The sequence below is a fragment of the Mustela lutreola genome, chromosome 2, assembly GCF_030435805.1.
Source record: "Mustela lutreola isolate mMusLut2 chromosome 2, mMusLut2.pri, whole genome shotgun sequence".
NCBI classification, from domain to species: Eukaryota; Metazoa; Chordata; class Mammalia; order Carnivora; family Mustelidae; genus Mustela; species Mustela lutreola.
Window position 1 is genome coordinate 101,414,904 of NC_081291.1, and position 27,809 is coordinate 101,442,712.

At 40.3% G+C, this 27,809-nt stretch overlaps 1 long non-coding RNA gene across 3 annotated transcripts in view; it reads right to left on the reverse strand.

Moving 5' to 3' along the window:
- LOC131824600 (uncharacterized) overlaps positions 1–27,809 on the reverse strand; it is a 101,297-nt gene that overhangs the window by 37,498 nt on the left and 35,990 nt on the right. The window contains exons 5-8 of one of the 3 annotated variants that reach the window (XR_009350911.1): positions 8,486–11,502; positions 7,760–8,109; positions 5,843–5,948; positions 2,870–2,954 (exon numbers count right to left, since the gene is read on the reverse strand). This is a non-coding gene — a long non-coding RNA (uncharacterized LOC131824600). Of the gene's footprint in view, positions 1–2,869; positions 2,955–5,842; positions 5,949–7,759; positions 11,503–27,809 lie in introns of all 3 variants that reach the window. The other 2 variants (XR_009350910.1, XR_009350912.1) reach the window with 2 other exon arrangements.

The following is a 27,809-nucleotide window of genomic DNA, read 5'->3' on the forward strand; positions in this document are numbered from 1 at the left end:
AAGGAAATGAAACTATGCCCTGACTTAAAAAAAACAAAAAAAAACAAAAAAAAAAAAACGTTACGCATGAGCTTTATTTTCTCTAAATGATTAGGAATTCCAGACATAGGTACTTTGTACTAAATGCTTTACCTTCCATATAAAAATGTATTGTATAATAAAAGTGGGAAATTTAACATTTCACAGTCTAGTAATTTCCTTATAAATTGGAATGAGAAAAAAATCTCTTGGTGAATTAAGTTTTTGTTGAAACTCAATTTCTTTTAAGTGACTATGTGTTTTATCTCTTAGTATTTGTGCACTTATTACAGAAAGCAAAGATAGAAACATACCATGACATACTTAAATTATGCTAAGACTGGGTTTTACGGCAAAAACAAAATAGCTAAAACTTCTTATGACTGTAATTTTCTGAATTTCCTACACTTATTTTCATATAAAAATGACAGCAATAAAAAATACTCTGGTTACTCTTAATTAAACTAGTATCAGAAAATATGTAAGTGGAATGTTAATGTGGTATTACAATTAATATTAAAAATATTATGTCAAAATCTAAATTACTAGGGTTTTAAAAAATAAATTGCTTCCAATGAAACCAGACATTGTAAAATTATATGGAAGCGTTTCCATTTGTATTTGTTTAGATAATTTCCAATAAAAGCATTTTACGGTTATTTGTTCATATTAATTGTAAGGTGTTTTCTTATTGGTTTGCATTTTCTGATCTAAATTATTTTGGGGGACTTGGGATTTATATATTGGGTGTTTCAGACATATACCGTCTACCATATATGGGTGTACTCTTCCACACCCCAACCCCTAGACAGTTAAACGGAGCTGCTTAACTTGTCCCGGTCGAAGGGCTGGGGATCAAAGCGGTACATACCCCTTCTGGGACAAAGCATGGTAGAGCTAGGCCGTAACACGGCAGCTCGCTTTCTTTCTGTTCAGGTGACTAAGGAAGCCAAGTGTTCCAGATGGTGAAGCTTCAAGATGAGGCACCTTCTGTCAGCTTGGATCCCTCAATAGCCTTATGGAGCAGAACTCCAACTGAACCATGGTAGATAGGAATTATGATCGGGAAATAAACTTTTGCTGTGTTAAATTACATAGCATTATTCTGGCTAATTAATTGAGATAACGAGTATCTATATTCATCTACATAGAAGGCAAAACACAAAACTATTATCATAGGAGTTAAAGAATATCTTTAGTAAATTCAAATGTATATGCAAAAGCTGGGTTCATATTTTAGGTCAGAGGTAGTGACAGGATAATTTTAGGCAAAAACCTCCATTATCTGGTATTTGTCTATATTCTCTACTAATTTCATGGAATGTCTCCCTCAGATACTGAGAAGGTTATGGTTTTATACTCTCTCCAGTCCCTCAAAGAAAAAATAAAAAGAGAATGGTAGCTTTCCCCTCCAATCACCAGATGATGTCAACATGGAAAATCACCTGAAACTATAAAAAGGAAAACATGCTTGCCCTTTTTTGGGCTTCCCCAACCATCCAGTGTTCCTTGAAAACTCTACCTAATTCTAGCTTTTTCTAGGTCATGCTCAAATTCAAGAAAATTCCCTGGAGTCTGAGCTTTCTCCTACATTTTACTATTTCTTCTCCGGCTCCTGTAACACTCCCTTTTTTTTTTGTCTTCGGTATTAGTGTTTCAGGGTTTGGAGCTATGCCCCTGCTTCTTTCACACCATGCTGTCTCCTTTGAGGAGCTCATGCCTGCTTTTAGCTTCACTGACTTGCAAAAGTCACCACTAGGCAGGTTCCTCAGTGGTGTGGGTGTATCTGAGGCCCTTTCACCAGGAATCATCACTGTAAGAACCTCAAGCAGCCCATCATCTTCCCCCCATCCAATCTGCTTCTCTCCCTCTATCCCCTTATTTGACATCACATCAATCCAGATACCTGGGTTGTTATACTTAGAAATTCCCATTTATCCAAAGTTTTCTTTTTCTCCCCTCATTCCTTCTTTTTTTCTAATACACGGAACTACTCTTCTCACACACAGCCTCTCTCCCCCATGCTATGCACCAGCCCAGTCTCTTCCCACTCCTTTCCAATCAACCATGCCTCAAGTGAGCCTTCTAAATGCAGATCATCTCAGCATCTTCCAGTGTCTCCCAGGACTTATCCTCCCCTTACCATGGTCTCTAGGTCCTTCACCGTCCCACCTCTGCTGTTCTATTAAGCCACTTTTCTCTGCACTCCTGGTACTCTGAATTCCGGCCATACCAAATTGCTTGTCTGTCCCTGGATTCTGCATATACCCAACACTTCTGGGCCCTTGCTCTCACTGTCCCCTCTACCTGAAATGCCTCTCTCATTTTCTCTCTCATTTTCTGGTCTGGCTAAGCACTGGCCATCATTTGGGTTTCAGCCTGGCCATCATCTCCTCAAGGATGCCTTCCCTGCCCTCCAAGCTGGCCTGGGTTCCTCCTCTCTCCTTCTCCATTGCCCTCACTTCTCTCTGACATGGACCCGTCATATCACCCTGCATGGTCTGTCTCCTAGCCTATCTCCCCTGCTCCCTCCCTCCTGGGTGAGCTCCTATGGGCCCACAGAGGTGGATTCCCCCACAAACCTGAGGATCCTTTCCTCAGTGCCCCTCACTTGCCCAGTCCCTTCCCAAGGCCCTGACAGCGGCCCCAACAATGTGTTCTCATGGTCACATGATGTGTAGACATAAGATATTTAAATACAATCCGTTAATAATGCCATCTTTCTCCAGCTGACTTCCCCTCCGTGTCATTTCCCTTCCTGTAGTTGACATTGGAACAGCTGTGGGATTGTTTAGTGAGTATTTTACAAAAGGGCTCTGCAGGGCTCTCACTTCCAGGGGAATACTCTTACCACCCACTGTGCCAACTCCTCCAGCATTTTGTACAAAGGCGCACATCCAGGGATTGCAGGACAGCATAAACATGTTCCACAGCACCTGGGGGTGGAAGAGAAATCAAGTTCAAAAATGCATGGAGTCAGAGCTCCGTCTTACAACCACAGTAAGATTACAATTATAAGCAAAAGCTTCAGTGCCTATCGGCACTATCTTCAACAGTGCCACCAGAGATAAAAAGGTCTCTCTTCTCAGGAATACATCTAATAATGTTGTATACAAAACTATACATTTGAAACACATTTTAAAATTCTTTTTTATGGAAATGTAACAAAATAAATCTTATCTTAATTCTTGTGCTATAAGGCGCAAACCTACAGCAATACTACAGAGAACATGTCTATGTACAAAATAGCACATTTTAAATGTCCCCATGTATCACAGCATATCTAATACAATTTCTCCTCCAAAAAATCTGCAAGTTTCAGATAAAACTGCATACTAACTATCACTGATGTAGGTAAAGTAACTTGAATTTAAACAAAATCTTGAGAGGAAAAAAAAATTACCACTGATGCAGGAAAAAAAAAACTTGAAATTTGCCTGGCAAAACTCCCAACACAGTCAATATATATTGTCTAAAAGTAAGCTGATTTCACAATTATGCAGTTAAATACAAAGTACTAGTATTTTAAAATGTATCTGGATTTCTTTGTGTGTTCCTTATTTACAGATCAAGTTTGTATATTTTTTTCAGAATCAATGATCATTCCAAAACTCAAATACAACAGAAAGGAAATATCCTAACAGAAGCCAAAAATAACAACTGAAAGACAGACCGGGAGAGGTGTCAACATATCCAAACCTCTCACACCACATGAGACCAAAATGTTGAAATTCAGATAAAGACAAGGAAAGAATCATGGTATCCAAAAAGTGTAGATCATGAAATAACAGAAAAGATATAAAAGATGATGAGGGTTAGACTACCACCAAACAAGACACAAACAGCAGAAGGAAATATGATCCATATACTGAAAATAGAAGTTTTTTTTTTTCCAAATTTACAACAATTCTCACATTTCCGTGACATACTATAAGGATTCATGAGGATGGAAGAGGTTTTCCTAAACTACCAATAAAAGACAGTAATGTCTAATAAACAACGTGAGAGGAGAGACTGAATCACCTTTCTGTCCTCACAGTAAATCACATTACAAAATTGTCCTTACATGAATTGACAGTTAAAGAATATGCCATGAAAACAGATTACTAAAAATTACAGAGTTGAGTCTAGCTGTTAATTCAAATAATATTATTTGCTAGCTTTGTCAGCTTTTACAAATCTGAAAATTGATGCTATTTCTTTCTCCCTCTAAATAAATTATCTAGGGGAGCCTGGGTGGCTCACTCATTAAGTATCCACCTTCAGCTCAGGTCATGATCCCAGGGTTCTGGGATAGTCTTGCTTCAGGCTCCCGGCTCAGCAGGAAACCTGCTTGCTTCTCCCTTTCCCACTTCCCCTGCTTCTATTCCCTTCCTCACTCTGTCAAATACACAAACAAATAAATAAATACCTTTTACCTTTTTTAGAAAGCTTTATTTATTTTAGAGAAAGCGAGAGCATGCACAAGCAGGAGGGGCAGAGGAAGAGGCAGAATCTCAAGCAGCTGAGCCCAATGCAGGGCTCGATCTCATGACCCTGAGCCACAATCAAGAGTCAGATGCTTAACCGATTGTGCCACTTAGGTATTCCAACTGTTCATCTACTTTTACGATCATTTTGTATTATTTTCAGGAAAGGACACACAAAAGCTGGGTCCACTCCCGAGTGCATGGGGACCCTCATTCCAGGTTTCTCTCCACGACCTTACCCTGTGCCTTGCTCAGGAAACAAGCAGCTTGTGAGCCAACTGTGCTAATATTGCCCTAGCCCTTAGAATCCCAAGGTCACTGCATGGGGTAGTGCTCTGCCAGTGTCCAGTCCTTTCTCATCCCAAAGGCTGTGATACCTGGGGCTGGGGGAAGTGCCAAGTCAGAGAGCACACACAGCTGCACACCAGAGCTCTAATGTCCTGGGAACTCTGGTTTTGATGTGCACAGACCAGCAAAGCCCACCTGGGTCCCTGAATCACTAGAATTAAGCCAGCGTCCTAGAAATGAAGAACCACCTGAGAGAATCACTAGACACTCTGGGTGGTCTACAGGCTCATCTGCTTGTGGACGAAGCAGAGCTCCTCACTGTTTGCTAAAGCAGTAAGAAATCTCTCCCCTTCTCCCACCACCACCGCTTCCTTGGAAAGGGTCACTCAGCGGGGGTCCAGCCTGTGTCCAGCGGTCTTCACTGTCACTCTTCCCACGGGCTGCCATGACAAAAGCTGTTATTAATCCCCCTGCTTTGGAGGGGGGGTGCTTTCGTAGATTGTGAAAAGCATTTTTCTTGGGGGTGCTTAAAGTTCCCAGGACGTTGCTGGAATGGCTTGCTTCAAACAGTATCCTCCAAAGGGAAGCTGCCAACTTGGTCACTTCTCAGAAGGTCCCCATTCTGCTGAGGTCTCCCACCTACCCTTGTGCTGAGCAGAAGCTGCACCCAGAGTCAGGCCTCCACCACGTGGCCCAGCCCCATAGGTCAGCACAGAAGAGGACTTTCACCCTGAGTACACAACTGACAGAAAGAGCTACTGGCTAGGCACCAACAGCACCTCGTCTTTCCTGCTCCTGCAAGGAATAACCAGAGGGCAATTCTGGTTAAGAATAACTACAGGGCACAAGCACATCCTAAGTGCCTGATTTTTATCTTCCCAACCACCTAGGAGGTATACTTTTATGAGCCCCATTTTGCAGATGTGGAAATTGAAGTCCAGACGGACTAAGTGATCTGCGCAAGGACAAGCAGCTGGTGATAGTATTAAGAGAATTAGACCCTGTGTTTGACACTGTTTTCTTAACTGTAAAATGACTGTGATCACAGCAATCCCATAACCACATACCTACTTGGCGCGAGACCCTGGGCGAGACGATGGCAAGTCACAGATGACAAAGACACTTTCTTCTCCCAAAGCCTGTAAGGAGCCCACAGGAAGGGGGGCAGAGGCCCTGAGACAGACATTAGAGGAGGGGATTTACAAGGCAGTGAAAATGCGAGTACAATGTATGCTAATGGAAGGAAGCCTGGACACGTAAGGAAATGTTTGCTAATGCAGGTCTAAGAGAGCTATTTTGTTTCCCGTAGTAATTTTCTACAGAAGTCCTTCCATATTACATCTACAATAGAGATGGTTTTATAGGAGGATGGGAAAACACACAGGAGAAGCAGTATCAAAACTTCGTTTCTCTGCGTCTTACAGTTCTTGATAGCGACTCTCATTTCTTGTAGTATACCCATTTGATTACTAGAATTTCCCAGGCTAAAAAACATTCTGAGGCTCAGAGAGCTCAGGGGGCCAGAGCCAGGTCACACAGCACAACCCCAATCTGAATGCAATGTCTGTAACACAGCCAGGCCCACCTGCACTCCAGCACCCAACACTGCCTCTTCCGGAATACGGCAGTTACACCACCCAGGGGCCGCCACAAGACCACAGTAAGACCTGGGGCAGGACAGACTCCAGGCTGAGCTGGATCTTCAGAGCCCTGCTCCTCCTCCACAGCTGCTTTACCTCACCAGGCATCCGATCATTGCCACCGACGTTTGGGGCCTGAGCTCAGCTCCCGGGGGGACCGCACTGGAGGAGCACAATGACTCAGGGCCTCCACTCTAAATTCCTATTAAGCACTCTAGATTTAATAGCTGCTATTAATACAAATTATGCTTCATTAAGCGTGAAACTAAGGAGAACTCAGCTCAGAAGCTCCAGTTCAATACAGGCTGAAGGACAAACAGAACAGCTATTTTTAATCCCAGCAATGTCAGTGGAGAGAGAGCAGCCTGACATTGCTGGTGCCTGTCCCTACTGCTGCAAATTCAGTTTTTCACATTTTTCACATGAATATCTCGTTTTCAGCTCAAGATGTTTAACAGAGGTAAGCCTTTCTAATTCTTGAGGGATTTTTCCCTTCAGGAAACATTTTTCTAGGAAGCCTGAGAAGGAGCCAGGAGGCAGGAGTGCTCAGTAGGTCCTTGGGCAGCCCTGCCCCACACCTCCAGGCAGGCACCACTTGCCACAGGCTGGAGCATTAGCAAGGCCTGTCCTGCTACCCTGTGCAGGCTGTGAGGTCTCCAGAGACAACTCAAGAGTAGGTAAAAATCATACCTGTGGTGTCCTTCTAGATCAGGGGTCAACAAACATTTTCCATAGAAGGCCAGAGACAGGGGCACCTGGGTGGCTCAGTGGGTTAAAGCCTCTACTTTCTGCTCAGGTCATGATCTCAGGGTCCTGGGATCAAGCCCTGTATCAGGCTCTCTGCTCAGTGAGGAGCCTGCTTCTCCTCTCTCTCTGCCTACTTGTGATCTGTCAAATAAATAAAATCTTAAAAAGAAAAAAAAAAAAAAAAAGCCAGAAACAAACTGTTTCAGATTTCGTGGGCCCTGTGATCTCTTTTCCTCCTAGTCAACCCTGCCGTTGCAGCCCAAAAGCAGCCACAGATCACTCATATAGGAATGCCTGTGACTGGACTCCAATAAAGCTTTATTTACAAAAATGGGGGTGGGCCGTATTTGGCTCCCAGGCTCCAGATCTCCTACCTCTTTCTGACTCAAATTTGCTGTTCCATCCTAGAGGTTTCTGCGATGGATGTAAACTTAGTCTTTTATAAACAGTTATATCACCTGTCCCTGTTTACCTCCTACAAAGTTACATACAGCTGGCATTCCCTAAAAACAAAAACAGAAACAAAAAGCCACACACGACTCTACATGATACGAGTGCAAGATTACAGTATTACCATGTTCGGTTAAATTTACTTACTCTCTCCACCGTGCTCCACGAAGTCTGTGATACACATTTACGGAGGTGCAATTTGCTTTTGCTGAGAAGTCAGTTTGCGTGCTTTTATATTTTGTAGAGCACACGATCACTTTTATTTGTTCTAAGAACCTGTAATGGGTTCTGCTAATGAAATTCTCCCATTCATTCACTGTGGTAGGTGTATTCGTCACGGTTCTCCAGCGAAACAGAGCCAATATATGTAATAAGATACTGCTCACGCAGTTACGGAGGCTGAGAAGTTCCATGATCTGCTGCCTGTTAAGGAAGGCCAGTAGTGTGTTTCAAAGGCCGGTGAACCAGAGAGCTGATGATGTTAACCCCAGTTGAATCTAAAGGCAAAGGACAGAACATTGAAGTTCAGCTCAGCACTCAGGTAGAGAAAGAATTCTCTCCTCCCTCTGCCTTTTTGTTCTCCTCAGGCCCTCAGGGGATTAGATGAGACCCATCTGCACAGAGGAGGGCCAACAGCTGTACTCAGGATACTAATTCAAATGCTAATCTCTTCTAGAAACACCCTCACAAGCACCCCCGGAAATTTAACCAGCTGTCTGGGCATCCCATGGCCCAGTTATTTGACACATAAAAATTAAGTGTTATAGTAGGTTAGATACTTGTTTAGGTAACATTTTTTCCCACCTCCTTTGGAGAAGTTCATTGCCCTTGAGTTTGATGGGATTTACCTTGGCCCATGGGAAGTCAGAGTACCTTAAAGGAGAAGAGGCTTTAAAATGACGGAGCTAGGCCTGCTCACTACAGGTACATGCCAGTAAGCTGGGAGAGCTTCTTCCAAGAGTGTGTGAGGAACAGCCTTGCAGAGGGCTCAGTAAAAGGCATTTAGAACAAAAGAACACTTGAATAAGATTTTCAGGGAAAAAAGTAACAAAACATAAAACATATTTAAAATAAGTGCTATGCCAGATGTGAAACTAGTTACTGTCCTACAGAGCAATAAAACCATAATTTTTTTTTTTCTATCAAGCAGAACTCAAGTCAGCATGTAACTTTGCAATGTCTGAACTCTAATTAATGGTAAAACACAAGGTCAAACACAGTCACATCTCATAAACAAATAATCTTTGGTTGAGCCTGTTTTTTTTTTGTTGTTGTTGTTGTTTTTTAAGATTTATTTGAGAAAGAGCACGAGTGGGGAGGGCAGAGAGAGAATCCCAAGCAGATTCCCCCACTAAGCATGGAGCCCACGTTCATCACCTGAGCTGAAATCAAGAGTCGGATGCTTAACTGATTGAGCCACCCTCGCGCCCCTTGGTTGAGCCTGTTAGCCTGATTGTCTAGCTTCAAGTAGTAAATTTTCTTTACTGTTGTTTAAGAGATACACCACAATCCTAGAGAATAATCTCAGGTTAGAACGGTGTAGTGAGTACGAACCTTTAATAAATAAAGTGTAATAAATAAATAAATAATATGTAGTAGGTGCAAACCCCTACTAAATGAAAAACAGGCAAAAGGAACAAAATACAAACTAACCACATAGCAAATAAGTCTAGACCATATGCGTGTAGTGATAAGATTAGCGGGGAGTAACAAGTTGTAAATACCTTAACTTGTGCGAAATATCGTAAACTAAAACATGTTTACGACGTGTGTATGTTTCTGGTGTGTAAGCATAAGAAAAACAAGTGATGTAATATGTTTGTGAAGGAGACTTAGCACAGTATATAAAGAGGCATCGGGTGGGACTGAGGTGAAGCGAGTTCCCTGTCAGGAGAACATCATCGCCCGTGCTACCAACGTCCTGACGGTTTCGTTGCCGACCACTCGCTGGTTCTCAGTCTCAACTTCTGCGGTGACCTCTCTGTCTAGATTGTGAGGCGACGTCTCCTTCTCCGTGACAACGTCAGCGGACCGTGACCGGGCCACGATAGTGGTGCGGACCTCGTCCCAATAAAGGTCAAATGAGTTACATCATATCCATCTCTCTATCTCTTCTTTACACGTTGCGACCTCCTGGCGGGACACAGGGGTTTTGCTCGCGACAAACGGAAAAAGCATATCCTCAACGAGCAAGCTTCGGAACTCCTTAAGTGGAAAAGATCTGGCAATGCTCCCGCTGATTCATTCACCCCCTGTAGATAAACTACACATTCTGTGCACCTTGCTGTCTCGGCCATTCCACCTGGACCCAGGAATGCATAGGCAGAAACCCTGAGAAGGAGGAAGACCCAACTCATTCCCTGGTAGGCTAGGCTTTTGAGGACTGTCTTGATCTTACACCTGTAGCAGCCTACAGCTCTGCTGTGTTCCTTGACCTTGGGGCCATGGAGAAGGATGAGCTGGTACAAAGGTGTTAGGGTGACTGGTCTTTGGTAAACTGCATAGAGCTAACTTTTGTCTTTGGCAGGGAAAAAGTGGGGGGGAAAAAAATTCTGAAAACAAGGCCTTTGAAACACTGAATTCCAATTCCCTTGGAAAAACTAATAGTAAATAAGCTGTTCAGAACTTTCTTTAAAAGAAACACGGGGAAATGAGTTCTGAAAATAAGTCTTAGAAACAGCCCCTCCTTGCCTCCAAAGCTCGTCTAGCCAGCCTAGAAAAGCCAGCAACTGACAAGTAAGTGTGGGTTAAATGAAGTGTGTTATTAGCTTGCTGTCCTAAGGTATCTGTAACCTAGGCCCTCTGGTGGGAGAGATGCAGACAAGGCCCGGAGTCCCTCTACTCTCCAGCCCCCTTCTGACTCCATGCCTTGTGGGGTGTACAGCAAGTTTCCACGAGGCAGGCTAAAGGGTTCCATGGGACAAGGGATTCATATACTACCCCAATTGTTTCCAAGTACGAAATCATACTCCAGTTAAATTAACCAAGACTAAATATTGATCCTCACCACAACTGCCATAGTGAAGCTAATTCAAGATCTAAGTAACAAAAATTTATCACTTTAGAGGTGGATTTTGGAATTCAAGTCCTATGGAAAGTATATCTGAGCTACAGTCTCTGCCCTCAAGTGTTAATAAGCTGAAAGGTGGGCAAGTGGGCCCTTTTAAGTTGAACGTATCTTGTTGAGGGTGTTTATGTCTTGCTGATTTGAGCTTCACTCATTTTAAGCCTCACACATAGAGATTATAAAAGGTAACTCTGTATTTATCCTTCTGGCCCACATCCTTCAAACCAAGTTATTTGTGTGAGTTTGATCATTTACCCAACACAGGACTCATATCCCATAATTCAAAATAGAAAGAAGAATGGGTCTTGGGTCAAGATAGCACATACCACAAAGTTGAAGCTCCCTTCCTTTCCTCCAATCTTGAGCACATAGTAATGACAGATGAAATATAAAAAGAAATGTAAAAAAACTATAGCCAAGTTCAAAATTGAGACGACAGTGTCTATGGAGGTAAATTGGAAGGGAAATTCGAAGGGGTGAGTGGACACTGGAACTGCTGTCTTGCTGAGCTCTCCATTTTTGGAGTTTTGTTCTTGCAGTATCCAGATAATATACGTGTTGAACACCAGGTAAAGGACCCTTATCAGGCTCACTCCTCAGGGCTTCTGGGAAAGGTTTTATTTGAAATAAAGCATTTGTGGGGGAAAAGCTGCTGTCTTCTGCTTGTATCTCCCAACTCACCTGGGATGTTATTATGTAATGACAGGATGCATGAAATGGAGACAGCCTCTGGCAGCTGTTGAGGAAAAGGAAAGATACTGACCTGGCATCCTGATATTACTGGACCACTCACTGACCCTTGGACCATCCAGCCTCCATACTCCTAAAGGAAATAATACATGCCATATGGTTTAACTAATGTTGGTGGAAGTCAAATGCATCCTAAGCGAAATAGTGCATGTATGTATGGGTAGGGAGATGGGCCAAGACCTCCCTCTTAAGATAAGCCTGCAAACAAAAATTCTACTACACCTGAGGAAATCCAATTTGATAAAAGACCTAAAACAAAATAAACTAATAATTCCATGAATTCACTCCAAACAGAAGTAAAATTATAGTCTAAAAATGGCTTTTTTTAAAGCATATATCTAAGGTCCTCAGTAAGAAGAAATATCACCAATAAAGGGACAGAAAGTGTGAGACAAAATCATGCAGAAGTTAAAATAACAAAAGAAAAACCAGTTAGAAACCTTGAAAATTAAATATACAGTCACTGAAATAACTTAATAGGCAAAGTGTACAAGAAACTGGATACAGTAGGAGAACCGACTCAGAGGAAGTGAGCTGCAGGACAGCCGTAACAGAGATAATTATCAGAAAAACCCACTAAGAGACATGGGGGACAGCAGAGGAGTCATTTTGAGGGGAAAAGTAGAGCATTTTCAGGATTTAAAAGAGATATAAATCTCAAATTAAAAGTTTGCTCTTCGGGCTTCCTTCTCAGCAGGGAGTCTGCTTCTCCCTCTGTCCCTCCTCCCCCTCTCTTGTGCTCTGTTTCTCTCTCTTATAAATAAGTAAATAAAATCTTAAAAAAAAAAGTTTGCATGGAGCATTGGGTGTGGTGCAAAAATAATGAATACTGTTATGCTGAAAATAAATTTAAAAAAAGAAAAAAAAAGGGGCACCTGGGTGGCTCAGTGGGTTAAAGCCTCTGCCTTCGGCTCAGGTCATGATCCCGGGGTCCTGGGATCGAGCCCCATATAGGGCTCTCTGCTCAGCGGAGAGCCTGCTTCGCTCTCTCTCTCTCTGCCTCCCTCTCTGCCTCCTTGTGATCTCTCTCTGTCAAATAAATAAAAAATTAAAAAAAAAAAAGAAAAAAAGTTTGCTCTGAGTACAAAGGAGGATTGACGCAGATTAATCCAAAAGTTGACATGTCACAGTGAAAAAGATAAAATCTTTAAAACACCCAGACAAATAAAAAAAGATTGCTAACTAAATAAGATGTGGTGATTAGACTGCCCTGGGGTGTGGCTGGAAACTCCTCTCTCTTCCTGGGCTGTCCTCACTGCTCTGATTTCCGTGCACTCTCCTCGCTAACACTCTCTCAAATCTTGGTCCTGTGCTTAATTTCTTATCCCTTCCCCCATCCCATTCCCCACATTTCTTCAAATTCAAAGCCCAATCCCCTTCCATCTCAGCTTTTTTAATCATATCTCCTCTGCTCAACTCCCCATGAGCCATTCGCTCTCCAAACATCACTTTTTTTTTTCTATTTATATCTCTATTATTTTTCCAAAAAAGATTTGTGGTGCTTTGAAATCTGTATGCAATATACAAAAAAGATTAATTGGTTAACAAGCATCAGAACAAGACACCGAAGCCTAATTCCTAATTCCTAAGTTAGGAATTCCTAAAATGTACATTTCAGAGCCCTTCACACTTACTAAGGTCCCACAGTTCAGTGGGAGCTTCTAAATCTGCAAAACAAGGAGGAAAATACATTCAGTGCAATATTTTTAGTTTCCATAAAATACAAATGTATGAATTGGTAAGGAGGTGTGTTTCCATACAGAAGTCAGGGATACAGGACCTCTTGCATTTCTGTGACACCAAGCAGGATGGGTAGGTGTTTGGTCACAGAGACCCAATTCCCTAGTGGCCTGCAGAAGCCTTTGAAGGACCCAGGCTGGAGTACAGAGCACGCTTTGTCTATCACGGCTCCTCCCATCAAGCAGGCGTCCAAAGTAGGCAATTCCTCTGAATATCCATCTTTAGCAAATAGGTATTTATCACACGTGCAATTCTTCCCATTCAATGGATCTGTGTAGCTGCTTTAATGCCTTTTAAAAATTTCCATTATTCTTTTTCTCTTTTGCTTATTTTTAAGCATTTTAAATAGGCTTCGGTCAATTCCTCTAAGGGCATATCAACCGAATTGGGTAACAGGCTTTGACATATTATAGAAGACAAAAGAAAAAGATGCCTCAAAGAATGCAGAAATTGCATAAAGGACAGAACTGCCCAATTTTGTGATGTTAGGTACAAATATATAAGCATATATGTCATTAGATGAGACACATATGGAGGAAACTTAACTGAGTATTCCCCAAGTGTGACAACAATCCTAAAAATTTACATGACATTTCTAAAAATAAGTTATTAAATCAAAAGACATTTCTAGAGTTATCAATAATAAAAAGGAAATTTGAATTGACCATGCTAGAGGAAAGACTGAATTGCCATTTATTTCCTTCTGTAAACAATGATATTACAAAATGATTAACATGTGAAAAGTCACCCGAAGAGTAAATTACCAAAAAAGCAGCAAGAAATACTCATCCAAGGAAACTCTCCTATTCATGAGATGAGGATGCTGAGAGCAAGAGTGGGTTGTTTCATGTTCCCAACACCTAAAAAGCTGGCCGGGGCTAGAAGCTGGAATCCCAGTCTCCAGCACACACCTCTTGTTTCTGGTATTGTGGAACCTCCTACATGCGGCACATGGGAACATAGCTCAAGTTGCGCTTTTAAACCACAGGTTTTTGTTTGTTTGTTTGTTTGTTTGTTTGTTGTTTTTCTGTGCCCAAGGAGAGAGGAATCTATTCCTGATCCCTCAGGGCTATCCCTCCCTATTGTCATTTGAAGCTCTGTCCATCTCTCTTGCTGTTCTCTTGCAATTCTCTCTGGCTTTGGTCATGCTGTAGCTGTTCACTCAGCCCTCAGGTCTTCTTTAGGAGGAACTGTTCTACTAATAGGTATGATTTGGTGTGTTCATGGAGGACATGAGTTGAGTCTTCCACTGACACCATCTTGAATTGGAACTTCCCCCCTTGAAGTAAATAAAGTAATAAATGAGGGATTCTTTGCTTATAATATGCATGCAAATCAAGGCACTCTGTCCATTCACCAAATACAACCCATAGACTTGTAGCTGGGTAAAATCTCACTCACTGATTCAAAAGTTTTAGCCTTCAACATCATCAGCTTCTTAGCTTTTAACCCAGAGGTCTATACTGATAAATTTGTTCCAAGCAGTAGCAAATAACCTAACTTCAGCCTTTCCCTCGAAAATTATTCTAACAGTGCTGCAGAGTCTGGAAGAGAGGCTGTTTCCCCCATTTCTCTGTTTCCTAGGTGTTTGGCTGGGTTGTGTTCTAAGACAACGCATATGGAACATGGTACCCAAATGTAAGACAGTTAATCACAGCTCAGACAATCAGGCTCCAGACCCCAAAGGAAGTTACTTCTCCATTACAGGCCTTCAGACTTGAACTGTAATCTATACCATTGACTCTCTGGGTCACAGGCCTTCCAACTACACCACTAGCCTTCCTAGGTTCTCCAGTTTGCAGATAGATCACAGGACTTCTCAGGCTCCCAATCACAAAAGCCAATACCTTATAATAAATACCTTTATTTAAATATCTTTATTCACTTATTTATTCTCATTATATTATATATTCTTATTTCAGAATATATTATATTACATTATATCTTATATTCAGAACATATATTGACTCTGTTTCTCTGGAGAACCCTTACTACACCTAATGCACCTACCACAGTGGATAAACTGGGGCATTTCACTAGCAAAACTCATTGTAGTACAATGTCAGATTCTTAGAATAAATACAAATGATCATATACTATATAAAAAAACTAAAGCATGCAAAATGACTTCTCAGCAAAGTTCTGATTTCAAACTGTACCCCTATGAATATGTATCACAGACTAGGTTGGGCATAGTGGAAATAATAAGTAAATTACCAACTTCAATAGTTAATTTCATGTATCAGCTTGGGTGGGCTACAGTATCTAGATATTTGGCCAAACATAACTATGGAGGTTTCTGTGACAATGTTTTTGAATGAGGTTAACATTTAAATCAATAGACTTTGATAAGGTACAAAGTCCTCTGTTGTGTGGGTGGGCCTCACCCAATCAGTTGAAGGCCTCCCCCATGAAAAAAGGAACTCTGCAGCAGACAGCCTTTAGACTCAAACTGCAAGACTGGTTCTTTCCCGAGTCTCTGTTACCCCATGAGCCAATTCCTTAAATAAATCTCTCTCTTTCTTCTTACATACACCCACATCCACACGCACATCCTATTGGTTCTGTTTCTCTGGAAAACCCTGTCTAATATACCAGCAAAGATGGTTTAAAGTAGGATGTGATCCAAAAATCTGATACAATATGCCACATCTCTGAATATAGTCTATGGCAAAATTCCTTTTTTAGTTCTTAATCTTACATTAAAATGACATTATACAGACCAGATGTTACAAACTTTTGGGACTTTATCTCACCTACAATGTGCTTAGTTAGGTTCCCAATGCAAAATTTTTGTTAATTTTAGAAGTATTTAACAATTAAAAATCAGGATATTTTACTGTTGAGTTAACTTTTGGATTCAGATTTCTGCTTTCTCTTGGAAAACCAGAGGAGCTGGTCACATGGAGCTGGCACTCATGCTTGGCAAAACTTGGCTGGAGCTGAGGAACTGCTAATTTAGACAGGGTACATCCCCCGCCACTCAGTCTCCACTATTCCACCCTCCTGTCTGACACTATCTCCCTCTTCCACATCACCTACCTGGCTCCTGCAGGCAGTTGGATGTGTGATCCTTGAAAACAACAGGAGGATAATGAAGAAGAAGAAGAAGTCAAGGAGTCCTGCCTTCCTATCTGTCTTCCACCAGAATCAGTGCTCACTGGCTTGGTGACTTCTGACAAGTCTATAACTTTTAGGAGCCTTGCTTTTCTCCTGGGTAAAATAGGGCTTAACGGCACAGATCCTCCATGATGTTTATGAGGATTAAATTGTATAATGTTTGCACAACACCTGGTGGCTATTATTATGATTAGTTTCTTCAGACGCAGGCCATACTCCGATCAGGAAAGATAGAGCTAAGCTAGCCAGGGCATAGAAGAGAACTACTTCATGCTGTGACTGCTGCTTCTTTAGGCAACATGAATGATGTGGAGTTTGAAAATGCAGGGTTAGATATTTGTTAATTTGGGGAGGTTGCTGTTGCTGTTACCTACATTTAATAGGTGAAAGTGCCGAGGTTCAAGAGTCCTGGCCCCCGTTCCCTCCTGAACACATCTTTGTATCACAGCCCTCACCAAATGCATTATGACAGTGACCTATGCCCATGTCTGCTTTTCTTCTTGGGCAGTGAGAATCTTGAAATGAGGAACAAATGTGAGTGCCACCCAAGCCCTGGTGGATCACAGAGGGCCAGGCTCAGGAAAATGCCCATCCAACCTTGGTTGAGTCAGTCTGTCAACAGAGGAAGGAGCCTACATCAGAGAGTCAGCACAAGTCCTAGAGGCAGGTGCTTCTCTGGTCTAACTCCTAGACTACTGTTCTCTCCCCTGGACAAAAACAGTGGTATTTCCCCTTCCACTTTCTTCATCTGTTCTGCAGCCCACTACTTCTTCACCAGATGGACACTGGGAGTTTCATTTGTGCTGTCAAATGTGGATCCCACCGTGGTGAGGGGGGCTCCAACAGAAAGAAATGTGACATCACATTCTTGTGATGTGTTAGAGGATGCTGCAATGTACTAAAGGAAGTGGGTCCCTTCCAAAATTGCCAGCACCTGGGCAGTCCAGGCTGCTCCCCTATCCTCACCATACCCCACTACCTCCTTAACCCAGGCTCTCCAGCACTCTGAGAACTGATTCCCTGTGTGACAACATGAAAACTTTATAACCAACACAACCGGTGCTACAACAATTTTAAAAATCAGATTTCTTTTTGTCTAACTTACTAAGTCACCCATTTTAAATGAGCAGTGTGATTGACAAAAGTATACGATCTGATAACTACCACCACAGCCAAGACATCCCGCTGATCCTTGAACAGTGTGGGTGGGGGTTAGGAGGGCCAACTCCTACACAGTTGAAAATCCCCATATAACTTTTGACTCCCTAAAACTGAACGACTAATAGCGCAGGTTGGCCATAAGCCTTATCAATAACATGAACAGTTGATAATACATATTTTGTATGTTATACATATCATATACTGTGTTCTTCCATAAACAAAAGCTATAGAAAAGAAAGTGTTATTAAGAAAATCGTATGAGGGGCGCCTGGGTGGCTCAGTGGGCTAAAGCCTCTGCCTTCGACTCAGGTCATGATCTCAGGGTTTTGGGATCGAGCCCCGCATCAGGCTCTTTGTTCAACAGGGAGCCTGCTTCCTCCTCTCTCTCTGCCTGCCCCTCTGCCTACTTGTGATCTCTCTCTGTCAAATAAATAAATAAAATCTTAAAAAAAAAAGAAAAAATAATATGAAAGAGAACATATATTTATAGTACTCTACTGTATTTACTGAAAAAAATCCAGGTAAGTGGACCACGTAGTTGAAAAGTTCTTGGCTTCAGGCTACTGATCTGCATCCTGCTTCTAGACTTTGGCTCTTTCTAAAATGTCATAAAATGTAAGTTTAGAATATATAGTCTTTGGAGCCTGCCTTCTTTTGCTTACCATAGTGCTTTTAAAATTCAGTTCTGTTCTTGCCTCTACCATTAGGTTAGGTTGTTCCTCTTTATTGCTGAGTAGTATTCTACTGTATGAATATACCACAGTTTATTTATCCATTCACCTGTTAACAGACATTTCTGCTGTTTCCAATTTTTGTCTACTTTGAATAGAGGGGCTATGAATTTTATTTAAAAATATTTTATGTAGGATATATTTTTATTTCTCTAGGATAAATAGCTAGAACTGCAATGGCTGAGTCATACTGTAAATGTATATTTAACTTTATAAGAAAATACCAAACTATTTTCCAAAGTGGCAATGTCATTTTTCTCTCCCACTAATAATTTACAAGGGCTCCAGTTGTTCCACATCCTCTTTGACACTTGGCATTGCCAGTCTTTTTTAATCTAGTCATGCTAATGTATGTGTCATAGTATCTCAGGCATATTTTAATTTGAATGTCCTTTATGACAACTGATTTTAATTATCTTTTTAAAATTATCTTTGCTGGGCGCCTAGGTGGCTCAGTGGGTTAAGCCGCTGCCTTCGGCTCAGGTCATGATCTCAGAGTCCTGGGATCGAGTCCCGCATCGGGCTCTCTGCTCAGCGGAGAGCCTGCTTCCCTCTCTCTCTCTGCCTGCCTCTCCATCTACTTGTGATTTCTCTCTGTCAAATAAATAAATAAAATCTTTAAAAAATAAATAAATAAATAAATAAATAAATAAAATTATCTTTGCTTATTTGCCATACCTGTATATTCTTTGATAAAGAGTCTTACCAAATCTTTGTACATTTTTTTTAATTGGGTTGTTTGGATTCCCAATACTAAGTTTTAAGAGTTCTTTATTATTTTATTAAATATTTTTAAAATTTATTTATTTTGAGAGAGAGCGAGCAGGGGGGAAGGACAGAGGCAGAAGGCAGGGAGAGAACCTAAAGCAGATTCCACACCAAACATGGAACCCAACACGAGGCTTGATCTCATGGCCCTGTGATCGTGACCTGAACCACAATCAAGAATCGGACGCTTAACTGAGCCACCCAGGTGCCCCACGAGCTCTTTAAATATTCTGGATACAAGTCCTTTATCCAACATAGGGCTGGCAAATATCTTCTTCTCCTAGTCTGAGGCTTGCATTTCCATTTTCTTAACAGGGTCTTCCAAAGGACAAAAATGTTTGGTTTCCATGAAGTCCAATTTATTGGACTTTTTTTTCTTTCTTTTTTCTTTTATAGTTTCTGCTTTTTTGTGTTTATCTAAGAAATCTTTACCTAAGCCTGCCACAAACAGTTTCTATGTTTACTTCTAGAAATTTTATAGTTTTAGCTTCTACATGATACTATGATCCATTTTAAGATAATATTTGTATATTATATGAGGGTCAGGATGAAGGTTCATTTTTCTTTCCAAATTACTATCCAAATGCTTTCACTATACTTATTGAAAAGACTAGCTTTTCTCCAGTGAATTTTCACAGCACCTTGTTGAAAATCAGTTGGACATGTATGTATGTGTCCATTTCTGAAATTTTCCTTCCATTTCATTGAGTTATATATCTATCTTTATGCCAAATCTTACCTTGATTATTGTAGTTTTATACAGTGAGTTTGGAAATTAGAAACTGTACATTCTCCCTTGTTATTTTTTTCTGCAAAAATGGCTATGGTTATTCTAGGCTTCTTGAATTTCTATAAAAACCGTAGAATCAGCTTGTGAAAGAAGCTGTAAGGAGCCAGCTATGATTTTGACTGGAATTGGTTGACATCTACAGATCAATTTCTGGAGAATTGATATCTTAATAATACTGAGCCTTCAAATTCATAAACATAGCATATTACTCCATTTCTTATTTTATGCATACATAAGTATATATATATACATATATATATGTGTGTGTGTGTGTGTGTGTGTGTGTATATACACACACATTACATAGCATGCGTAATCAAATACATTGTCGGTATTATTTTGAAAAAACTGTTGCCTATTAGATCAAGTAAGAGTAAGAAAAATAGAAGTTTTTATTTTACCTTCATGTATTACTTCTTCAGTATTCCTCCTTATTTTATATAGATCCAAGTTACTGAACGATACTATTTTTCTTCCCTCTAAAGAATTTTGAACATTTCGGGGCGCCTGGGTGGCTCGGTGGGTTAAGCCGCTGCCTTCCACTCAGGTCATGATCGCAGGGTCCTGGGATCGAGTCCCGCATCGGGCTCTCTGCTCGGCAGGGAGCCTGCTTCCCTCTCTCTCTCTCTCTGCCTGCCTCTCCATCTACTTGTGATCTCTCTCTGTCAAATAAATAAATAAAATCTTAAAAAAAAAAAAAAAGAAGAAGAAGAAGCTTTAAAAAAAAAAAGAAGCTTTAAGAATTTTGAACATTTCTTGCAAGGTGGGTATATATTGGCAACACATTCTCTCAATTTTTGTTTCTCTGAGAAAGTCTTAATTTCTCCTTCACTTTTGAAGATAATTTCAAAGGGTACAGAATTCTAGATTAATTTTTTCAATACTTTAAGTATTTCACTACACTTTTATTGCCTTAATGATTTCTGAAAAGTCAGTTGTAATCCTTTATCTTTGTTCCCTTACAAATAAGATTTCTTCCCCCACTGGCTCTTTCAGAATTTTTCATTATCTTTTATTTTTCTGTAGTTCGAAAATAAGATGCCTATGTGTAGTTTTTTGGGATTTATCTTGCTTGGTGTTTTCTACACTTTCTGGATCTGTGGTTTGATGTCTGACATTAATGTGGGCAAATTTTCAATTACTATTGCTTAAAATATTTTTTTCTATTTCTTTCTATTCCCTTCTTTCCTGATATTTACCATTTACCATTACCAGTTTATACCTTTTGTAGTTATCCCATAGTCCTTGGATGTCCTGTTCTGTTTTTTCCAGTCTTTGCTCTCTGTTTTTCAGTTTTGAAGGACTTCCTGAAATATCCTCTAGCTAGACATTCTTTCTGTAACTGTACCCAGTCTACAAATAAGCTCATCAAAACATTTTAAATTTCCCTTACAGTGTTTTTCATCTCTAGCATTTCTTTTTGGTTCTTTCTTAGGGCTTATATCTCTCTGCTTACATACACCATCTGTTCTTGCATTATATCTATTTTATCCATTAGATTCCCTTAACGTAATAAATCATAATTGTTTTAAATTCTTGGTCTGATAATTCCAACATCACTGACATTTCTGATTCTGATGCTTACTCTATCTCTCAAATTGTGTTTTACCTTTTGGTATGCCTTGTTCTTTTTTTTTTTTTTTGACAGCTGGATATGATGTGCTGTTGAAAGAAAGTTGTAAATAGGCCTTTAGAAATGTGGTGGTGAGTTTTGATGGGAGGGAAAGCTTTCCATAGTCATATGATTAGGTCTTAGTTTTTCAGTGAGCCTGTGCCTCAGGACTATGAACTTCACACAACTTTCTCATTTTTGGTTTTTTGTTGTTGTTGTTATTGTTTTGTTTTTTTGTTTTTTGTTTTGTTTTGTTTTGTTTTCTTCCCCACCTTAGGTTGAAAAAGACTGCTAGAGCCATCTAGAACTAGTCATTTCCTTTTCCCCCAGTTAGTCTGATAAATAACCCCTCAAGTTAAGCTCTGATTAACTAGTTTCCCCTGAGGGTATACCTTGTTAAGAACAGAGTACCTGGGCCTGTTTCAAAAGATTCCTTTTGTCTTCTGCAATCACAATGGTATTTTCCCTAGATATATACTGTGGGAAACTAGTCTAGCCCCTAGAGGTAAACCTCACAGAATTATGGGATCCACCCCACAACTAGATCGCCCTGTAGTTTTTAACACTCACATTTGTCCACAATTAGCTCCAGTAATTTGTCAATTACAGCTCAGAGTTTCCTACCTCAGCACTAGTTCCTATTCTGACTTCTGCTGTGACTCCCTGCATTCACATGTCTGTCTCTCCAATCTTGCGGGTAGTAGCTTGCCCTGTTTCTTCCCCCTCTAATGGATCTAAGAAGAGTTGTTGATTTTTTGGTCATTCAGCTTTTTATTTATTTTAGGAAAGAATGGAGATGTCCAAGATTCTTACTACAGAACCATAAACTGGAAGTCACTTAAGTCTTTAAAAATTTTTCTCAGAATATATTTTTCTGTATATTAAAAATATATTTAGTATGTACAGATTTTGTGTGTATTTTTAAATGTTTTCCCTAAATATTTCATACTTTTCCTTAATGATTTTATATTTTTGATGTTATTTTAAATGGCATTATTAATTGTAAGTCTGATGATTTTGTTGCTAGTATATGTGGAAATATAATTTATTTTTGTAGATTGGCCCTCTGGCCTATAAACCCATAAAGTTACTTAGTTGTTCTAATAGCTTTTTTAATATATTTGTTAAAATTTTCTAGATGACAATTATGTCATCTGTGAATAAAGACAGTTTATTTCTTTCCCAATCTTGGTGACTCTTATTTCTTTTTTCCTCCCTTATTGTACTGGCTATGACTTCTAGGAAATGGTAAATAGATGTGGTAACAGTGATGATGCTTTCCCTTGTTTCTTAGCCTAAGGGGAAATTATTCAATTTTCCACCATTAAATATGGATGTTAACAGCAGGTTTTCCTAAATGCTCTATCAGGTTGAGGAAATTCCATTTATTCCTAGCTTTCTGAGAGTTTTCATCATGTGTTATTTTATTTTGTCAGATATTTTTTCTGTATCTACTGAGATGAATAAATTTCTTTATGTGTTAGTCTTTTGCAATGGTGAATTATATTGGTACATTCTCAAATAATAAACATCCTGCTTTATTTCAAACTGAAAATGGCCCATATGTCAATAAGACAATGGTTTAAAAAATTGTGATTTACACTCTCTCTCTCTCTGTCACATAAATAAATTAAATCTTTTAAAAAATTGTGATTTACACACATATCCTTCACCTTTATTCTATTTTATCAGCAATAAGAAAGCAAAAAACCTAAAAAATATAAACAATAGATATCGTCAAATTACAAGAAGGGAACCCCAAGTTATTGAGAAGTATATAAAGAAATTTTGACCTCTCTGCTAATCAGAGAATTGCACATTGAAATAAGAAAACACCATATTTTTTTTTCCCAGTAGTTTCAACATTTATGGGCTTCTGCTTATTTCCCTCTCAGGGGGACACAAGATTTGATGTCATGATAAAACAGCCAATTATTGACAAAAATGAAACAATTACTCTCTACTGGCTGGCTAAGAGAAGAGTACCTGAGGTTGCTATGTTGAAGGGGCACATAGCAGATATGATTGACTAGAAACAGCCCCATATCTTAGTACTCACCTGGAAGAAACTCTTACACAAGTCCAAGGACAAGGAGAAACATCATGCAAGGATGTTTATTGCTCTGTTGTTTGTGAGACCCTGTATCTACTGGAACAGAAGTTTCTCATAGGAATTCATGGGTTGAACGGGTTCTAGTTACTTATATTCATTCATCCATTGTCCTGCTTTCTGGTCTACTCAGCATGTCTCCCTCTCCAACGCGATCAGATCACCGTCCTGGAACAAATTAGCTGTTCTCTCTTCACTCTAAAATATGTGCAATAATAATACTGAATATTTCATGATTAATAAGTTTGCTTGACTTCGTGGAAATTTGATGAGCTTTGGGGGAATCATTTGGTTAGCCTGAGTCTGTTAATAAAAGATGCCCAAAGAAATTTATGCTGAGGTCTCTATTTCATACTGTAAAGTTTTCCTCTTCAAGAAGAAGCATTCCAACATCTTTGAAGTTATGGGTGTTTCCCTTAGAATGACAATGATGAAGGTGGCCTCTCTCCCTTTGAAACCATTAGTAAAGGGCTTTCTCAGCATTTCATGACTTTACCCTCTCCTACCTCCCTCCTCAGGTCAGCTGCTCAGATTCAGATGGAAAGTAAGCTAATAGGAAACAATAATGTCTTTTCCAAAAGTTTCTCTTCCTTTTTCTGTCAATGGGCTGACTCGGCATTTTGTTGGCAGCCTTCAGTGCACTTCACACTTCCATGGAAAGTGTTGAAAGCAATTTATAAGTTCTCAGCACATACAATAAATAGGTTTTCAAAACAATCTCTTTTAAAATTGCCAACAATATATAGACTGGGTGAGACACTGTTTTTTTTTTTTCTTTGCTAGTTTCTCTTGGGAGATATTACCAAATAATTATAAAGGCCATAGGGATTGAGGTAGCAGTTCAGTAACTATAAATCACTGATTTTCAGTGACAGACTTGTCATTGCACAAAAAAATATGTTCCAGAAATCCAATACACTGGCATCATATTACTTGTCTCAATCTTGTTTTAGTTCTAGAAGTTCAAAAATGTTGGTCAGATCAGGTGTGGTGAGTATTTACAGGTTCTGCCCCCCATCATCTACTGGCCATTCTGCACTTAACCACTGCCTCCCTCTGGAGAAGGACCCCCTCCCACACAGAGACCAAGTCCTCTGAGCGGGTTCAGCCCATGCTCAGCTCCACCTCTGAACACAGAACTTGAGTCTAAGCCAATTACCACACTGCATTTCCATGGCCATGGCCATTGGTTTAGCAATGGTCACATGACCCAACCAGAACCAATAAAAAAGCAGTAAGTCTTGGCTGGTGTTTCTGGGAAAGAGACCGGTATTTTCATTTCTGGATTTAAACTGTAAGAAGAAAAGAGTTTGAGATTTGTTGCCACCATCATGTTACCACATGAAACCTGAGATTACAGTAAAGACAGAAAGAGGCAGAGCTGAGATGTGGAAAGAAACTGAGTCCTTAAATTCAGCTGAGTCTGAAACTATAACTGGATGGTTCTGTTAAATGAGCTAAAAAAAATTTTTTTTCCTGCTTAAGCAAGTTTTGATACAACATTCTTTCACTTCAAAACCAAACCAAGGGCATCTTGGTGGCTCAGTCCGTTGAGCACCTGACTTTTAATTTCAGCCCAGGTCATGATCTCAGGGTCCTGTTCAGCACAGAATCAGCTTGAAATTCTCTCTCTCTCTCTCTTTGCCCTTGCCCCTCCACATGCTTGTGCTCTCTCTCTCTCTCTCTCTCTCATTAATAAATAAATCTTTAAAAAGTAAGCAAACAGGGTATCTGAGTGGCTCAGTCGGCTGAGTGTCTGCCTTTGGCTCAGGTCATGATCCCCGAGTCCAGGGATCGAGCCCCATATCAGGCTCCCTACTTGGCAGGGAGACTGCTTCTCCCTCTGCCTGTTGCTCCCCATGCTTATGCTCTCTCTCTCTCTCTCTCTCTCACTCTTGTATTATCTCAAATAAATAAAATTAAAGAAAAAAAGTGTAAGCAAACAAAAACTAAGTGCCCTACCATATACCCTGACTTTAGTTTTGAAAAATGCTTTCAGTATAGGTAAAAGTATAAACTGAGTGATAGGATAAAGAGCCTGTATTTCTACATTTCCTAAAGCAGCTAGCATGTCCTGGCTACAGTAGCTTTCTAAATGGTGTGTGTGTGTGTGTGTGTGTGTGTGTGTGTGTGTGTGTGTTGGACTGATAGAATGAGTAGACACAGAATAATTCTGACAAGTGTTAGCGAATCCCTGAGTTTCAACGCAATAACCATTGGAATTTGGAAGCTCAAGGGTAAATATGCAACTATCTACCAATGCTGAATGAGAAGAACTCACTAAAGACTGAGCCACAGAATAAAATGCCTATGAGCAAGTAGGCTCTCACTGACCATCTCTGGGCAAGGCCACCTGTCTCCCATAACAGGGAAGGCTCCTCCCATCCCCACCTGTACATTGCAGATGCACCCCTGGAGCAATGGAAAATCAGATTCAGGGCCTCAGAGTGCCTTCCACATCAAAGGGACATGAGAGGGACGGCTGAAATGGACAGCATGAATTTATGGAAGAAACTCATACAGACTCTGAGGTCCATAGCAGGAAGAAACAGGCTTCTTCCTGACACTAGCAAGTTAAGCATTCTCAAAAATTCAAAACTCTTTTCAGACAGGGAAGGCATAGGACTCCAGAAAGAGGAGTCCTCACAAGACTTAAAATTGAACTAGACATGAACTGGAATGGATTTAGAAAATTATAAATTGAGCAAAGTTTTGTTTTCACCACTGAAGCCTGTGTCCTCTATCCGCAGTTCCCTCCCAGAGGTCCACAGCAACTTTGTGGGTTCGGTCTCTTAAGAGATGAGTCAGGCTTAATCTCAGGAAACAAACTGAGGGTTGCTGGAGGGGAGGGGAGGGGAGTGGGAGGGATGAGGTAGCTGAGTAATGGACATTGGGGAGGGTACGTGCTACGGTGAGTGTTGTGAAATGCATAAGACTGATGAATCACAGACCTGTACCCCTGAAACAAATAATGCATTATATATTAATAATATATATTATATATTAATATAAAAAAAGAGATGAGTCAGATACTCCTTTATACAAAGGAGTTGGAAATTAGTGTGAGCAAAGAATAAAGGAAAGAAGTAAGGAAGGTAGGAAGGAAAGAAGGATGCAGAAGGTATAGCCAGTTTTGGGTTCAGCTCAACTGCTGAAAATTCTCAGGCATTGACAGACACCTACATATCCCCAAATTTCCTTCTCTACACAAGGAATGGAATTCCACTGCTGGAGTTGTATTATCTTAGTTTTTTTTTTTTTTTTTAAATTTTAATCTTATTAAGATAAAGATGTCTTCAGAGAGAAAGCGGTTCAGACATTAAACTGTTGTCTACCATTTGTTCCTCTGTGTGAAAGCTTTGTTATTAAAGAAGAAAGTGTGATAACTTAGGAACATAAACACATGATGAAGAAAAGGAAATGGGACACCAATGAAGGGAAATCATGTTTGGGCAAGTGGTACACTGAGGTGGGCAGAGCACAGACTTTGGAGTCAAAAAACCTGGATTCAAATCTTAATTCTGGAGGGACATGGGTGGCTCAGTTCGTTACGCATCTGCCTTCAGCTAAGATCATGATCACAGGGTCCTGAGATCAAGCCCCATGTTGGGCTCCCTGCTCAGTGGGGAGCTGCTTCTCCTGCTCCCTCTGTCTTCCTCTGTTCTCTCTCTCTCTAATAAATAAATAAAATCTGAAAGAAAGAAAGAAAGAAAGAAAGAAAGAAAGAAAGAAAGAAAGAAAGAAAGAAAGAAAGAAAACCCAGATAACCAAAAGAGAAAAAAAGAAATCTTGATTTTGTTACCTACTAACTTAAACCTTGGGTCAGGTACTTCACTTCTTTGAAATTCTACTACCCTCTTTGTGAAATAGATATATAAATACCATTCCATGCCTTTGATCATTGTATCCTCTCTGTCTCAATGTCCACATATTCCTTGCCATTTGCCTGTGAATTCCTATCCAAACCATATGTGATCCGTGCCACCTCCTCAGGAAGACTGGACTACAATATCCACTTACATAGAACAGAGGCAACACTGGTTGTAACTCTTGTTATTCTACACCGGGACCTCTCCCTTTGACTATCTCCACTATAATGAGAGGGCTCCAAGACTCAGGGTCTGTCTCTTACTCCCTAGTGCTTAGGAAATTTGAAACATCAGCAAATGGGATCTGGAGGTCTGTTTTCTAGAAGAGATGGAGACATTGGGTTTAGGTAAGCCAGGGGAGAAACACAGCCTCCTGTGGGAGCTGTTCCTCCACCACATGGAGAAACAAGTAGGCAGAGCTGAGAGAAGGATGGGCAGCCATACCCCAAACCAGCTTCTCCTTTCTCCAGACCAGCTTC